An 18,961-nucleotide genomic window follows, 5' to 3' on the forward strand; every position below is an offset into this window, starting at 1 on the left:
TTTAACTAATACGGAAATTAATTCCAAGGCACCAGAAGTGCATAGCTCATATTTGCCCTTCATTACTGAAGTAAACATTTGCCTAATTAGTTCATTTCAAGAAAAGAAATTGAGTCTTCCATTTGTCACATTGATTCAAAAGCCAACAAATTCTTCTGTCTGTATTAAGTGGTTGAATTAATAAAACAATACATCACCTTGCTCTAGAAATTCAAGACCTTTTGAACTATTGCTGCAATTTGAAGTAAATAAGTAAAAATTGTTGTCATTCTCCCCAATCCAGTTTGCAAGACCTAAAATTCAAATAAGAAAAGAGATACTGAAAATGTCAACAGTCAGGGTAATGCTATTTCAGGTGAAATCCCAAAGAAAGCTGGCAATGTGAAAAGCAAAAGGAGAAAAGGATGAGAACACCAAGAGAGCAGAAGAGAACAAAAATAAACAGGAGAAACTGAATTTTGGAAAGAGATAATAGTAATTAGAACAAAACCACATATTTTTACAAGAATGGCCCTTTTTGTCTCCCTTCCAAATGTGGCAGGGCAAGGAGAGGTAGATGTGTGACTTTTCACCTAAAAATTGTCAAGAGTCACTAGATTGGAAATAAAATCCACAGAAAGTACAGACTGAGGGAACCTTACAAAAACCATGCTAAGAGAGAGAGGCAAATTAAAGACAAACTGCCTGCCTCCATCCTCCCTAACCTGTCAAAGCTGATACCCGGGCCTTTTCCTTGCATTGTCAGGATTGGCTTTGCCATGCAGGCTGAAAGGGCTCCAGCAAAGGACCAGCCAAGATCTATATCCATACCTGTCCATTCAAGGGAGAAACTTTTAGCTCTATTCAGGGATACAGTTCAGCATGCAAGTGTTCTTGTTCTGATGGAAAAAGATCTCTACATCTGGATTAACTCTCATTGGCTAACCTTTCCTGAAGGCTAGGCTTCACTGTCCCTTTGGCCAACCCCTCTGAATACATTTTGATTCTGGAGTTTGAGAGAAGTACTCAGACCTGTTGTAGATTGGGGACACCCACATTAATTTTCTTTCTCTCTTCCATCCTCTCTTCCTTCAATGTAGCCATTGTGCCAGACCACTGTTCTTGGCACTGAAGATGGTGATGTCAACTTTTAGGAAACTTACATTCAAGAGAAGGGAAATGGACAATTAAGACAGAATTTATGTTTCAAATTTTTATAACATCTAAGAAGGAATTGGGATAATGTGGTAGAGAATAACTTATAGGGAAGTTTAAGAAAGACCTTTATGATAAAGTGCCAAGAATGAAATTGGCCCCACTCTTATATAAGGCCCATGAGGATGAGGACCTTCTTTGTTTTCTGACCTTAGCCTGATATGGTTTCATGGGTGCTGACAGAAGACATAAGATTTTGGTTCGGGAACAAAGCACTTTATTTCTCAGGACACAGAAAGCCATGGGAACTTCGTGTTCACTCGGTCCCTTCTGCCCCCAAATCCAGTGGGGGTGATATATAGTTGTTGCACACACAATGGGCTTGTATTATAGGTGAGGAACTCAGATCAGAGTTTAGGGAATATTTTTAATGGGTTCCAAGTAAACTAGCCCATCTGTTGTCTCGGAAATACATTATTATATTGAACAGTAAACAAACTATGCTCCAGAATGAGGCATAGCTTCTATCTTTCATGGCTTTTTGCTGTAAAGACATCTTTGCAAAGGTGGTCTAGAACAAAAGCTGTCAGTGCTCTGCTTGTAAGACATGCAGAAATAGGAGAGACCTATGGAGAACTGCCTTCCAAAAATGTGACTCTGATTAGTGATGTTCACCATCAGGGCTGAATTTCAGAGTCTTCTTATGGTTGGGTGGGCCATGTGACTACTTCCAGCCAATGAGTTATGAATCAGCACTGCTGATATGGAACATTCCAGAACCCTCATTTCACCCCTTCTGGCATAGTGACTATCATGTTTGAGATGGTGGCTATTCAATAAGCCTGAATCCAGAGTCACTAAAATGACCAGAACCCTCACCTGACCCATGATTAAGGTAAAACATAAGCAAGAATTAAATGTTTGTTGTTTAAGCCAGGGATTGGTAAACTATAACCCACAGGCCAAATCTGGTCTGTAGTCTGTTTTTTTATGTTGCCCATGAACTAAGAATGGTTTTTTATATTTTTTAAAGTGCTATTTAAAAAAAACCTAAACATACAGAAAAGAACATGGGACAGAGTCCTGTGTGGACTGAAAAGCCTAAAATATTACTATTTGGAATCTAGAAAATGTTTCCCAATCCATGGTCTATGTAGCCAGTCTGGCTGATATGAAGGAAAACCAAGAAAATATGCTATCAGGGAAACTAAGATAGGAAAAGGATTTGAAAAAGTAGCCAATGACAAAGGTCACCAAGTTAAAAGAATAAGTTTCTGCAAATAAGCCACTGGATTTGAAAAATGCAGAATTTACTGGGGACTTGACTAGTTCAGTTTCATTTAGAGATTGTAGGACAAAAGAAAACTGGACTGGGTGAGCATGTCAAGTGACGAAGTGAATATAGCCTTTTGCAGAAGGTTTGCTGGGGATGAGAACAGAGCAATGGAATGGGCTATAGGGTCAAAATAGAATCTCTTTGTTAAGATGTGAGATACAACAGCATATGAAATACTGATGGTATCAATCAAGCAGAGAGAGAACATTGCTACAGGAATACAGAAAAAAGAGGGAAGATTGAAAGAGTGAACTCCTGACACAGCAGAGAGTGGATATGATCTGAGTACGGTGGAAGAACCCACCATTGTTAGAAGGAAGGCCTTTCTCCCATTGTGATAGGAAGAAAACGTGTTTGCAAATGCAGGAAGGCCTTTGGATTCCACTGTGGGAAGATAAGGTTCTTATCTGATGACTTCTACTTTTCAGTTAAAAATGAGGCAAGGTAGGGGGGAAGACGGCTGTTGAGAAGATGGTGGGAGAAGTTTGAGGGATGAAGAGAAAGTCGAAATGCCTCAGAATATGAGAACGTGAGCTTATGATGAGGAAAACAGTAGAGGGGGAGGGTTCTGTGTCCCTTTGAGATTGATGATCATGAGTTTAAATTCTGTATGACAGTCTGGTTTTGTGATATCTCTAACATTTTAGTGTTTGGATGCCAAGTGAAGAAAGTGGATATTTGGGTATAATAAGTTTTGGGTTGTAGTGTAATGAAAAACAATAGTTAAGCTACTATGGGGTTTGTTTTGCTTTGTTTTGTTTTGTTTTTAAGGGCTGTCTTGAGGAATTCCCTCCAAAGGGACACTCTAAGCTTAACCACCAAGTTCGTTACTTTAGCACAGTTGGTTAAGAGCATATGTTCTACAGCCAGAATATCCTGGTTGAAATCCAAGCTCTGCCATTTGTAGACCTCAACCGAGTTATTCAACCTCATTTAGAACAAGGCTAATAGTTGGGGACTGTCCTCATATGGTGGTGGTGAGAATTAAATGATTGTTCTAGTAATCTTTAAAACAGTGCCTGATTCATAAAAAGTGTTCCTAACTGATCTTGGCATCTAGATAGGTGCCAGAATCTTCAGGTATCCTAAGAGCCAGATTAATAATCAATTTGCCAAGCTCTACCTTGGCGGCATGTGCCACCCTGCCTTCATTTCTCCTAGTCTTTCTTCCTCTGGGGGATAAAAATGGTGCAAATATGTTGAGAAATGTAAGTGTTCCCTAAAGCTCATTTCTATTTTTCCTTTTCCAAACCATTTGCAGAATTTCTGCAGACCGAAAATGTTCACACAATGAGTGCTGTAAGTTTAGCATTAGAAAATGAGGATTTGCGGGATCCCTGGGTGGCGCAGCGGTTTGGCGCCTGCCTTTGGCTCAGGGCGCGATCCTGGAGACCCGGGATCGAATCCCACATCGGGCTCCCGGTGCATGGAGCCTGCTTCTCCCTCTGCCTATGTCTCTGCCTCTCTCTCTCTCTGTGACTATCGTAAATAAATAAAAAATTAAAAAAAAAAAAAAAAAAAAAAAAAGAAAATGAGGATTTGCTAACATTTTTGGAAAGTGAACTCTAGAGGTCCAAAGGAGAGTGAGCTGGGGGAAGCCTGTAATAGAAAGGACCCCCACCAGAGGCATTCTGCTGCACAGCTTTCTGAGATAGGTAGGGGGAGAGTCTCACTAGCAGATGGCACATGTTGCTGGCCCACTGGGCACAGCAGGAAAAACCATGCACATGCAATTGTCTAATGAGGTGAACACACTGGCACCAGGAAGAGAAGGCCCTTCCCTCCTGCAATGTCCCTCTACAGAACTTTACTGACAAAACTTAACATCATGCTTGCTGCAAAGGAGAAATGCTTAAATAAATGGTCTCTCTCCAATATGGCAGAACAGGTAACAAAGGGTAGATTGGAGCTGAAAGGTAATCAACTGATAACTGGCCTTGTGTCCAAAGGCCACAAGGGCACCAAAAACACTGATGTACCAGTCCAATGAAGTCCTAGAAATGACCCACTAAGAACTGCCTAGCTGCTTTTTCAATTGCATCTGTCTTATAAGAGGAGAGACTGCTCTACCGTTTAACTCTCAAGATTAGGACTAGGGGGGAAAAAAAAGATTAGGACTAGGGAGCTGTTTATAGAGCAATGAATAAGTACCCAGGCATCTGACATGTGATTAACGCTGAAGAACTCAACATTCAGTAATTAATTTTAAGCCATGAGATTCAATTTCATTTATTGTCCTTAGTGTTATTTAAAAGAAACAAAGGAAAAAAAATTAAAAAAAATAAAAGAAACAAAGGTACATAAAGGTTCTGAATTGCTTTTCCTTTTCCCAAAGATTGAGTAATCTTCTAGCTGCCAGGATTTCCCCTTTTGGAAACCTTCCATTAATTCTTATCTACTTAGATTCCTCTAATTTCTTAACCAGATATAGTGTCAGACAAAGTGTAACTATCATAGGTATGCCTCTTTCTAGAGCTACCCCCAGGGTACATTGGCCTTGGGAAAATTTTTTTGTAGGTTGCCTGTCTGTATAAGCAGTTCAATTAGAAATTGTATTACAAAATTCATGGACCCATGGGAATTATAGAGATTTACTGATGAAGACTTAAAATAATGGGGGTACTTCTTTATTCCAATCAGTGGATGTGAAGATTCTTTGTTCTGTGTCCTATGTAAGTGAGAGTCAGCCCAAATTTAGTGTCTCAGTACTATTTTGGTGGCCCAATCTCATGTGATCCTGTAAAAGAATCACTGTGGCAGGCAGTGGTAGTAACCTGCTTTTCAAGCTGCTTCCTATGACTTTGTACCTCTATGAGGCCCCAGGCTGACTCCTGAGTATGAATTCCAGAACTCCATAGGGCTTCTAGTCTACCCTACATGTGAGGAGGAAAGCTGGAAATTGCTCCCAGAAAAGAAAATGGCCATATCTGGGGTTGGCACACCAAGTACAGATGGCACGGCTAGTCCCAACAAGTGCCAGGCTTAGGGCAGGTGGGGGGGAGGGGCTTCCTTGAAGGAAGGCATTCCAGGGCCCTGAGTCCTGAGGCATGGGGCCAGTGCCAGGGATCTGTTTCCCTGATCTAAGAGCCGTATTGCCTCTTTCCACATCTACCCCATTATATGTTTGACTGTAGAGATCTCCCACTTGCTTTTTTCATTTTAACTGAAGATACGCAAAGCAGTTGAACCACACAGCCCAGGACACAACAAGTTGGTGGTAAGGCTTTGACCAGAACCCTGGGCTCCAAGCCAGTGACCATGTCTTCATGTCACATGGCTTCTGTATGATTTTTCTCTTGCTCCTTCCCTTCAACATTTAGCACCTCATTCTGTTTCCTGGTGTCATGGAATGAATGTGTCCTTCCCCCCAATATTCATATATTGAAGCCCTAATACTCATGTGGCTGATTTTGTTGATAGGGCCTCTAAGGAAGTAATTAAGGCTAAATGAGGTCATTAAAGGGGGGCCCTGATCCAAGAGGATTAGTGCCTTTATAAGAGTGACACCAGAGAGTCTGCTCTCCATCTCTCCCATTGCACAGGCACCAAGGAAAGTCTATGTGAGGACATAGTGACAAAGTGGCCATCTACAAGCCAGGAAGAGTTCACCAGAAAGTGAATTTGCCGGTATCTTGATCATGGACTTCCATTCTCCACAACTGTGAGCAAATAAGTTTCTGTCATTTAAACCACCCAATCTGTGGTATTTTGTTATGGCATCCCGAGTAGACAAGTATACTTGGCTTTCCAGGGAATGTCCTAAACCTTTCAAAATTCCTTCTAAACCTCTCTTTGCAAATCTCCCTCAAATTCTACCTTTTTGTCACCTCACTCCTTCAGAAGCTTGCCTTCAGGTAGCACCTGGCACATAAACTACAATGATGATTATTAATATTACACCTTCTGTCTAAGATATTTACTTTAATCAGGACCACTCCGGGATAATTCCCTAATTCCAAAGAAGTGTTTTAGCAGTGGGCTTTTTAAAACATGAAGAAATGTGACTAAGTAATTTAACTTTGCTTACACAGGCCTTTAGGAGCTCTTAAATCTCTCCATGAGAGTAGCTGCTTTTCACTTGTGAATGGCATCAACCTCAATCTTTAGACCGAAGCAGTCTTCTCCTTTTCAATATCCGGGCAAGAAATATCTATTTTCCCACAAAGAATAGAGAAAATAATTATATTTAGAAATATCAATAGGTCACTATCATATCATTTATTTGAAATGGGATGGTTATGTATCATCTGTTCATTTTTTAATACTTACTGATATATTTCTCTATTTACTTTGAAAGATACTATAGTTCAAGTGGGAATCATGTTGTGAACTCCTTTTAATACTCAGTGAAACAAAAGCAGAACAGAATCATACTGTATCCAAGTATTCATCAAATCTGTTAGTTTGTTGAATAACTGAAGCTGAATTAAAATATCTATTAGCAACGCATTAAGTTACCAGTAAAAAATTAAACTCACAGAATCTTAATAGGGTTTTATTTTTATCACATATAAATTATTTTTGAAGTAGGTAGTTTCTGGCTTTGGTTTAGCTGCTCAAAAATGCCATCGGAGACTAATTTTATTTTTATATTTTGCCCTGTCATCCTTAGTATGTTGCCTTTGTCCTCATGCTTGTGCTTCATGATCAAAAATAACTGCAACAAATGCAGATACTAGAGCAGCATCCAGAGCGCATCCAGAGGCAACTTACAAGTATCTAAGAAGGCTTGGAAAATGGATATTGTCTGTGGCAGAGTTGACTAGTTAAGACAGAATGTATGGCTTGCAAGTCCTAAAATACTATCTGGTTATTTACAGAAAAAGTTTGCTGACCACTGGTCTATACCACATCTAAGCAATTCCTCTCCTAAGTGCATGGTTCCACAAAATGAAATGTTCAAAAGAGTTCATAGAAGTTTTATTACAATAGCTCCAAACTGGAAAAACAACTCTCACCAAGAAGAAAGGGAATAAATTGCGATCTCTTCAAATAATGGAATACTTCCTAGCATTTAAAAGAAGTAAACTATTGGTAGATATAACATGAATGATGGTCACAGGTATATTGAGCAAAAGATGCCCGACACAAAAGAGAATGTAATTTTGTGGTTCTATTTATATGAAATTCAAGAGCTGGTAAAATATCAGAAGTTAGAATAATGGAAACTTCTGGTGATGGTCTATAAACAGGGAAGCCACCTAGAGGAAACTTCCATCATGCTGGAAATGTTCTGTCTCACCCAGTATGTATACATACACAAGTAAGAAATCAAGTGAGTATACTTTATGTACTCTATTATGATGCCTCATCAACGAAAAAAATGCATGTTTATTATAGAATACCTGGAAAGTATAGCAAAATTTAACAAAACATTTAAAAAACCAGGCATAATCTTGGTATTCAGAGGGCAGCTGCTCTTACCATTTTGCTTTATTTTCTTCCAGCCTTTTGTTTTGTTTTTAATAGTTTTAAATCTACCAAAAATTGCAAGCACACAACAAAGAACTTCCTCATCCCTTAAACCCAGATTTTCCCTTACCACTAATATTGTGGGATATACTTCTCCCAAACAATACTATTTATTCCCTTACATTGCCACTGTGCAGACCTCTGAAAATCAGGAAATCAATACTGGTACATTACCCTCCCATCTATAAACCATTCAAATTTTAACAACTGTCCACCAAATTTTAAATTTTAACAACTGTCCACCAAATGTCTTATTTTCCTTTCTGGCTCAGCATCCAACCTAGGAACATGTGTTATATTTAGTGATCATGTCATATCAACTTCCTTCAGTCTGGAACAGTCTTTTCCTGTCCTCATGTCTTTACAAAGCTTAAAAAATACAGTGGTCTATAGTATGGCCACCAGCCAGAGTTGGTCTTATGTTTCCTCCTCACCAGATGTGAGCCATATATTCTAGGCAGAGATAGCACAGAAATGATGCTGGACTCTTCTCAGTGCATCATGTCAATGGCCACACAACGTTTACTGGTCCCACTAAGACGCTGATCATGATCACCTGGCAAGTTAGTGTCTGCCAGCTTTCCTCACGTAAAGCTGCTATCTCTCCCTTTGTATTTAATCCATCTTTTGTGAAAGATGGTCTGAAATTATCTTCTTCCTCAAATCTCCATCCACCAAACCTCATATTCATTGACAACTCCTGCTGGCATCAAGTGCTGCTGTGATGGTTTGACTGTCAAGTAGTGATTTTCACCATTGCTTCTATACACGTTGGCTGGTATTCTATTTTAAGGATGAGCTTTCTCTTCTTCCCTTTGTATTTATTAACTTAGGGTTAATATGGGCTCCGTGGTTATGATTTTATGTAATGGGTTGCAATCCCACATTTTGTGCATATTTCTAAACAGGGAAGTAATTAAGAACTGAATCCATTTGGATTATTTCAGAAGTTCTCTCCTTATCAGTGAAAGAGGTCAGAAAACAACTTCAAGAAAAACACATGGCAGACAAATTTCCTTGCCAGTCATAGTCACATATATGGTGCATCAAAGTTCCATCCATTCTTATAAGTCACAATAAGTTCCACAAAATACTGGACCCACTCAAGGAGAGAAAAGGCAACTTTCAAAAAGGATTATGTGTTATTAAATGAGACATTTACTCCATTATATTACTTCCTAATAGCACTACATGGGATTATGTTTTCCAAATTAGGTCCAGGAAGTGGAATAAGTAATTAATCTATACTCCTCTACTCAGGGGCTATCCACTGGTTAATTAAAAACAAGACCAAATAAAAACTGCTCCATACATATCCTCAAAGGAAAAAGAAGAAAAAAAGAACAAAAAACAAAAAAAGTTCACTAAGATGTACCAAATTACTCTCCAGAGTGTAACCAGGAAGGAGTCTCAACAATTTGAGCCAAGAATGTTTCAGTCATGGCAAGCATGCCTTCCTTTTAAATGAACAAAACTTTTTGAAATAAAAGATCAAAGAATGGTACTGATCACTTTTCTTATCATGCACAGCACTTAACATTAACTAGTATTTAAACTGAGTTAGACCATACCTATGGGCCTTGTCTCACAAGAGTACATGTGGTTAGATACAGCAGGGCATTTGTCATTATTGCAAAAGCATATTTTAATTCTTAATCTTTAGTTCAATTTAAACATTGTGTAGCATGTGGACACCACTTTAGTGTCCTGCTTTTCAGCAGTCTTCAGTGTTATAGGCTTTATTCTTAGAGAATGTCTCAGTAGTAGAGAGATCATTTGAGGTCAGTGTTGGTCCCAACAAGCAAGAAAGGAGACTGTGGAGAGTAGTGTCTCAAATACCCATTGTTCTTTCATATTTATGAATAAAGACAGAGAGCACTGAAAAACAGACTCTGGATGCATCTGTTGTGGACTGGTGATAGGTCATATTTTATTATAAGCATCTTGCTCTGTAGAATCAAAAAGTTCAAGAGCATATGGCTCTCTATACGTTAACCGTACCTGCCCAGCTGTCAGGCATGGCTGGTATATGTTCAGATGGGAATTTGGATAGGCTGTAAGGTGATTTTTTTTTTTAACTAATGGCTCTTTCACTGACAATACAACTGTTTATGTTGCTAAAGTATCTCAGCACTTATCTATTTGAAATATTTTAAATATTTCAAATTTAATGTTGGCCTCAAATTCCCTATCAAGGCATTGACAGAACCACATGGAGTCTCTGCAGTTGCTAGACAGTGGTATGCCCACTATATATGCTAAAATTTTTCTAGATTTGGTCAGTGGGGGCCCCTTCAAGCTGGCTCTTACTCTTTTGTTCCAGTAATTCTTTTGAGTATCTTTGTATTTTCTGGCAAAAAAAAAAAGGTGGGTGGGTGTGTGCTATTCCTAATCTGGTGATGGAAACAGCTATTCCACTGAGGAGCTCTGGTTCCTTTTAGTAAAAATGACATTTAGATGCCAAGTTTTATTTGAGCAATATGCTCATTTCTACTGGGCAGTCATTGCTTTCAGGCCCCTTCAGCAGACAAAGTTATGTATATACACATACATACATATATATTAATATACACACATATATAACAGCTGTAACCATTCCCATATCTGTGTATACATATTAAAAATCCCCACAGTAATCAATGCATCTAATTCTAATTCAATAGTAGATTTTTTTCTAGCCTTTCCCTTTTCTACATTGGCAAATCCCTTCTCAGACCTAATCAGAAGGTTCTTTTCAACTGGGATTTAAATTGGAGGAAGAGGGGATCCCTGGGTAGCTCAGCGGTTTAGCACCTGCCTTTGGCTCAGGGCGTGATCCTGGAGTCCCGGGATCGAATCCCACATGGGGCTCCTGGCATGGAGCCTGCTTCTCCCTCTGCCTGTGTCTCTACCTTTCTCTCTCTCTATGTCCATGAATAAATAATAAAATCTTTATCTTTAAAAAAATAAATTGGAGGAAGAAAAGTCAAGATTGTAAGCCTAGATGTCATAGATGCAGTATCATATGGCAATAAATCATTATTGGCTTTCTGAAATTTGTTTATATACGGGTCCACTTCTCTAAGTACTTGGTGAGATCATAATGGCTCAGAGTGGCATTACTTCACAGAATAAATTGGGGTATGATGGACCCCAGATGTGGGACAGAGCTTGGCAATAGCATGCCAGGATCCCAGAGGTAATGTGAGGTAGAGGTTCCCCTGAGGAAGATTTCTTTATATCCAATCTCTAGCCTAACCTAGAAATGTTCTAGACCACATGCATCTAGAAGGCGCATCCTCTTTCTGGCACTTTGGGCATCATTGGCATACCAGCATCTGGTAGGCTGTTTCAAAGTCAGGTTTATCAGAGGTGCTTCTTCAGAATGCATTTTCCCCCTGTCCCCAGTTCCCTACCTCCTTATGATGCTGGTTATTCAAGAGTGCCAGAGGTCGTCTGATTGCTCTATGAGTGGCATAATGGGGCATAGTGGTGAGGAGGTTAGAGTCCCTGGAGTCATATTGCAGAATCTAGAGACAGAAAACGGTTTGCCTGTTGGCTGAACTTGGCCCATGGGTGGTTTGTTTGATCATTTTTTTTAATTATGATTTTTCAAATAAAAATCCAGATTTCTGACTTTTCTTGAAAAATGTGAAGATCTGGCAACAAGGGACCCATATTCCTAAGCCCTGCAATCAGCTAGAAGTTTAGGAGGAGCAAGTGTTCCCTGTCTCCCCTATTCATTCACATTTACCAAGTAATGTAGCCTTCCCTGGAACTGTCAGCACAGTGAATGGGATTTTCTTTTCCTCTGTATTTGCTTTGATCCCTCCATCACTTCTTTTATTTCAGGGCCAGCTTAGGGCCACCAGTCTCCTTGGAAGTAGAAGTCTAGCACTGCAGGCAGAGGCCAACTCTGGGCCAGTCAGGAGAGATGAGGCAGGAGAGGATGGCAGCCTATACCAAGACTGGACTTCAAGTTCATTTTTGAAATGAAAAGTAGAAAAGAAACTAGGGTTTCTAAGCATCTCAACCTATCTCTTCACTATACCATGTAGCTAGTAAGCAGAGGAAGAACAGAGTTGTAGCAGAGGAGCTCAGAGAGAGAGGCTAAAGGCAAGCTGCTTGCTTTCCTTCCTGGCGACATACCTATAGCACATATCCTAGATAGCCCTCTGGTCAGAGTGCGGTCATGTGAACATGTGATAGTTGGACACATGTAATGTAAATGTATGTACATCACTTCTCTTTTTAAATTTTTTAAAGATTTTATTTATTCATGATAGAGAGAGAGAGAGAGAGAGAGAGAGAGAGAGAGGCACAGAGACACAGGCAGAGGGAGAAGCAGGCTCCATGCCGGGAGCCTGATGCGGGACTCGATTCTGGGTCTCCAGGATCACGCCCTGGGCCAAAGGCAGGCGCTAAACTGCTGAGCCACCCAGGGATCCCCTGTACATCACTTCTAAGCCTAGCCATTAGTCATCTCTCCCTTTCCCCCTAATTCATTTATAAACTCTTTCCTAGTTTTAAGAGTCACAGATTGAGTAGAGGATTCTGAGGTCTTAAAGGATGAACCCACATGCTAGGAGCTTAGGTTCCTGAAGGACTCCCTGGAACAGAGTGCTCCTCCTTCATAAACCTAACTGGACTCTAATGAAAACAAGAAATAAACTTCTCTGGTTTTAGGCTACGGAGATTTGGGGGTTGTTAAAGCAACTACTGTATTCTGAGTAGTATACTGGCCTCAATGGATTAAGGGCTTACTAAGTTACCTCCAGAAAGTTCAGTTTCCTTTGAGGTCAGATTTCTTACATAAATGCTACATATCCAACTACTTCTAACTTCTTTCCATCCAATCACTATCTCATTACCAATAATCTGGCTTCTGTTTCTGTGACTCTCTTCTTTTGGAATGTGCACTTTCCAAAATTTATAACTGCCAAATCTAAAATCCTTCCCAGTTTCACTTGTGTCCTTGTGGTATTTGGCACTGTTACCCAAACTGTTTTTTCTAAAGTTCTTCCTCCACCTTGCCGGGTTGGGGGGTGGGGGTGGGAACTTCCCCATCTCTACATATGGGCTCTAGGAGTAGGACTGTTTCATATTCCAACTCTACCACCACTTACTAGCTGGGTGACTTTGGGCAATTTCTTAACTTCAGCAAGCTCACTGGGGCTCTTGTGAGGATTCAATAATATAAAGTTCACTGAATGAATGCAATGAATAACTACAACAGCTCACTGAATGTTAGCCAATGTTACTACTATTAATAATGCAGTATCTTGATTTTCTTCTTTCTTCTCTGGCTTCCCTTCTGTAATATTTTTTGGCTCTTCTTTCTCTCCCTGCTCCATTGATTGTTGGTTTTTCCAAAGGTTATTGTCTTGGAACTCTTCACATCTCATTTTTCCTCTATGACTGACAAACCTTTCTGTCAGGTTCTGAGTGTTCAAACAAGATTTATTTCCAATGTGTGTCCTCTATACCTCTTCCCTCACACATCATCAAAGCAATCAAATATATATATATATATATATATATATATATATATATATATATGAATAGACTAACTGAGTTCTTTCCCTGAGGTTTTATGGCACACCCAGGCAGGCTGCATCAAAAAAGAACTCATCAAGGACATGAATTATGTCAGATGCTCTGCTCACTAGAACTAAGTGACTAACCAGATGACTTGGTAGAGATTTCTTGAAGGAATCATGACTGCCCACTGAGTAGTTATAAAGACCTTCGAAGGTCAAGAAGTATGGCCCTTCACTCATTACTTCTGGTCTTCTGTCCTACATACATCCTAATCTAGGATTATTTTAGTTGGCTTATTTTTCTTTAGAATGGGCTTCCCAGGATGTGACCCACAGAATATTTGACCTTTAGAATACTTGTAAGAAGGAGGTTTTCAGAGTTAAGTATTTTTTTTAAATTTTGTTAGAAATTCTCAGAACATGTTAGTATGTTCTTTATCTTTCTAAAACCCTAGGAAGCCCTGTTCAAAAGAAACATGAGACTTAAGTCAGCCTAGCATCTTCCAAGCTTATATGAATCCTGAACCCTATTGACATTGCTTTTGGGTTGAGTCCAGTTTGTGGGAGTCCTTCAGCTGTGCAGGAAGGTGCAGCAGGGATATAGAAAGAAGAGCCCCAGTTACCTAACAGTTACGTAAGTGATAGCTAAGAGCAAACAGACCAGAGAGGGAAGATCCAGCACTGTGAGAAGCAAGGAGATATGTGCTGTGCTCCAGAAGTCAAGGTATCTGAGAGATTTAAAAAAAATATGGTATGGTCAGCTACATAAAATGACATAATGTCAATGAATTTGTTCACTCCTACATTGAGTCATTCTAAAATAATTTTTCAGATGACTGGCACCTACCTAGGGATTTATATTAGATACCTGGCCAAGATTAGTTTAGTAGCAGTGAACAAGACAGACATATTCTAGCCCTTGTGATGGAGGAGACTGTATGGACAGCCAAGACTGATGTGAGCCACTGGGTTGAGCAGTCCTTGGAGCTCCAGGAATGGAGCATCATGGAGAAGAAGGTTGCATGAAATTAGGTTGTTCTGAGTCTTTTATGATAGTTTGGGAAACAGAAGAAGAATGTAAGAGAAATTGGTGAAGACAAAGAACCAGGCACACTGGATACACTTGAACAAGTTAAAGAAGCTTCAGAGAAATCTTGCTTTTTGATTATTGGTTCAAGGGAGTGACTGGGAAACATTATGCAGTGTACTGTTTATTTCCTCTCAGACTCCACAGGAATAAGTAAGGCTGGCACTTCTAAAGAAGTCCTTTCAAAATGTTTTGAAAGAAATTCCAGAGAGGAAAAGAGAAGTCTCTGGGCTGATTGCAGCTCAGCATAAGGAGCATGACTTGCACGTAAGTTGGAGTCCTTGACAGGATTCTCGGTTTCTTATAAGGACATTCCTCATGTGGCCATGGCACAAAGGCCATGGAGCAGATATGGTACAATGGATGCCCAAGAGCCAGAAGAGACTAGCAGATGTGCTTCATTAACCTATATAGTGTTACAAAAATTGAATTAGCTGTCAACATGTGAAAATAGGGAGATTTAGCATAAAATATGGATTTCTAGCTTCTCTTGAAAAAATGGAGAGTCTGAGCAAATTGACTAGATCTGATAAACTGTTTCCTCCTTTATATGGGGCAGACACCATATTTCTACACCTGAGTAGATTCATTCACTTACGTTTTATGCCTGGTCCTTGCAGAGATCTGACTTGGTGACCTTTGCTAGAAAGTATTGTTGGAGTTGATACGAGGATATTACTTTTAATCATGTTTTCAGGCAACATGATGAAATCTGGGCTTCGTAAATCCCTGGGGCCAATAAAATAAATGAATAGGCTAATCTAGTTCCTTAAAATTCTCCCCAAATATACTTGGAATACCTTTGGAGGTGTGTCTCATAGTTGTATGGCTTACTGCATTCACTTTGTTCCTCATTTTTGTTCCGACTTGTAGGACCCAGTGCTATAGTAGCTACTAATACACAATGAAATGAATATTATGGGCATTATGAAATGGCTGAAAATCCCCACCTGAAGTGAAGATAAAGATAATATTTACTTTTTCAATGTCACAGAGTCATTATGACAGTTAAATGGATATTTGCAAAGTGTTTCAAAACAAGACTTGATAAATAGTAAGTAGCTATAGCTATATTTAATAAAAAAATTTAAATGCTATCAATGTTTAATTTGATTGCCAACTCATATTTACTTTTTCCTACTATTCTCTCTCTAGCCTGGGGTTCATGCAGAAAAATGATTTATTCCTCAGGTCCCCTATGTCTGTTCTTGGTCCTAATGAGAAAAAGAAGGACTTGCCACCCTTGCATATTTTATTCTCTATATTCACAAGCTGCATAAGACTACACCCCTGAGTCCTCAAAGCCTTACAGTGATTTTTAGTGAAAGAGATCTTTTAGTTTTTATTTGCTCTTGATTGTACCCTCTCCTTCTGCCCTGTATACCCCAGATATGAGAAGGACATGGTGCCTGGACAGAAAGAAACTAAGTCACAGAGGTTGAATAACATCCAAATTTATATCTCTCATCCCAATGTATAAACTTTATTCCCACCTTTCTCTTCCTGTAGGAAGGGTTTTAGGACCTTGCAGCTAGGTCCTGTAGCTAGCTCAGGGTACTTCAGAGAGCGAGCCTGGCTCCTCAGAATCCATCAATGAGCACAATTTAGGGCCCTAGGATGGCTCTAGGACACAGCTCTCTGGGTTAAAACTAGGAGTCATCTTCCAGTGGCTTCTGTGCCCTAGTCATCTTCACAGCCACAGATGCACATATTTCTCATTTTCAGGGTGGTAATTCTCTCTGGGGTAGTAGTGGCCATCTCTACCTTTGAGTACCAGTTAATAAGCTGGAATAGTCTTCAGCAAGGAAAGTTAGTATAATCTCTATTTTCTGTCATCCCTTCCTTGCCATCTCTACTCACAACCAACTAATGACCAAATACAAAAATAAAATTTCATCATTACTCATTAAAGGTTGTTTGAAGAAGTGATACTACTGCTGAATACACCACACTATGTATGTGTGTGTATATATACACACACACACAACACACACACACACTTTATTGGAGTTCAATTTGCCAACATATAACACCCAGTGCTCATCCTGTCAAGTGCCCTCCTCAGTGCCCATCACCCAGTGACCCCATCCCCCCACCTCCCCTTCCACTACCCCTTGTTCGTTTCCCAGAGTTACGAGTCTCTCATATTTTGTCACCCTCTCTAATTTTTCTCACTCATTTTCTCTCCTTTCTCTTATAATCCCTTTCCCTATTTCTTATAATCCCCATATGAGTGAAACCATATGATTGTCCTTCTCTGATTGACTTACTTCACTCAGCATAATACCCTCCAGTTCCATCCATGTCAAAGCAAATGGTGAGTATTCATCCTTTCTTATGGCTGAGTAATATTCCATTGTATATATAGACCACATCATTTGTCTGTCAATGGACATTGAGGCTCCTTCCACAGTTTGGCTATTGTGGACATTGCTGCTATGAACATTGGGGTGCAGGTGTCCCAGTGACCACACAAAATATTAAACCAGTCAAGTGCTTTCTACTTTCAGACACTAAATAGTTTTTTTCTTTTTTCTTTCCTTTTTCTTTCTTGAGAAAAGGAGTTTTCTTTCTTTTTTACATTCTTGAGAGATTTATTCATTGCTTTCCTTAAAGTATTATGTTTACTACTTTAGACATCACCACAATAAAAGGATACATATATGTATATATTACATAATATATTACTTATATATAACTTTTTAATATAACAGTATGTCTATGTAATGCTTTTAAAGCAATGATATCTGTAACCTTATGCACATGCACAGGTAGCACTATGTCAACACCAATCATTGTCAACACAGCTGGGATGAAATGAATGCCCACAGGTATTTTATTTAACTCAGATACTCCCCTTTTGAGACAGATAACAATATTTTCATTTTACAGATGAAGGATCTTCTTCAGCAAACTTGGCAACTTGCTCAAAGTCACACTATTGTATTGGTTAAGTACCAAGTGCAGATCCAGCCTCCGGTCTGTTAAGTCCCAAATCCTTGTACTTCCAACATTTGCTCTCAACTCTGAGGGGTAAAAGGCTCTGAGAGAGAAGACAAGTGTTTACAAAACACACTTGGGATGAGTCTTCAGAACACCCAGAAGTTTCTTGGGCTGGGTCTCTGCTTTATTTCCAGACAATTACAGGGAAACTACATTGTCAGATTATAGGAAAGATCTGCTGCCAATGATGCAATATAGCAGTTGATATCAGGGAGAGAAAAAATAGATTTGCTAGTTCTTTTATGATTAGAAAAATGGAGTTTTATAGAATTTGACATAAATGAAAGCATTTTCCAAGAGGATTGGGAAGCAAGGCTAGTAATATTCTTTAAAAAGGTCAGTTGAGTTTCAATACTTTGAGTGATTTGTATGGAAGCTCTCTGAGTGAGGTCAAGAACACAGTTACAGACTCTAGGACACAATGGGCCAAGGGTCCCAGCCATTGATAGAAAGACAATTATGCAGGTCCTGACCAGAGAGGAAACTTAGCTCCATTTAGGGCATTATGAGGATTGTTATGAATAGCTATTACTGTGAGAAAGGACATAATGGTCTCCAAGATGTCCTAATGATGTTAAAAACAACACACTGCTCCAACTTAAATATCAGGAAACTATTCAGAAATCCTCAGAAATAGGTTTCTGAACCAAAATGGCCCTTGCACTTCTTGCCTACTTTAGTCTATGGCATCTTTGGGACACTTTAACTTTGGTTCTCTACATAAGTCTTATAATAGGGTACAGCAAACTAAATAATGCCCTTGATATTAGTGATGTATACTTTCAGTAATAAATATGCAATGGTATTCATACAGTTGTTTCTTCTTATGACTGATAATACAAGGTCATATTAAATGAATTTTTAACGAAGACAGTTTTGAGAGGGAGCTAAGCTAAGATGATCCAAACATACAAATTTCTGAAGGCCTCACTGGATTGCATTTCATCACTTTTATCACATTATTTTATCTCCCTTAAACCAAAGTAATTCTTACTAAGCCCTCTCCTGTAAGGCTGACAGAAAACTTAATGTTCATAATAATTGGGATTCCCTGCAGGATGGTGCAACGGTTCTCCCATCCCCTTACACAAAACAGAATGTTCGGGATGTCTTTGTCCACACTGGTTCCTTGTGACATCCGGAGCCTCTGTTGCTTCCCACGATGACTTTGCCATATTCCCACTTGGCTAAACTGAACCACACTTCCCAGAATTCCCTTTCCCTCTGTGTTTCCTGTTAGCATGACCCACCAGGGGGATTCTCCTGAGAGTTGGAGAAGGTAAGGAAGACAGCAGCTATTTTACTGCACATTCACATCAGTCCTGATCTGTTGATTCATTTAATTGGAAAGCAGCAGCAACTTGTCCTGTAATTGGTCTCCCTTCCTTTTGGAACTTCTTTCAGTTTGTT

The sequence above is a fragment of the Nyctereutes procyonoides genome, unplaced genomic scaffold (genome assembly GCF_905146905.1).
Source record: "Nyctereutes procyonoides isolate TBG_1078 unplaced genomic scaffold, NYPRO_anot_genome, whole genome shotgun sequence".
In the NCBI taxonomy this organism is placed as follows: domain Eukaryota; kingdom Metazoa; phylum Chordata; class Mammalia; order Carnivora; family Canidae; genus Nyctereutes; species Nyctereutes procyonoides.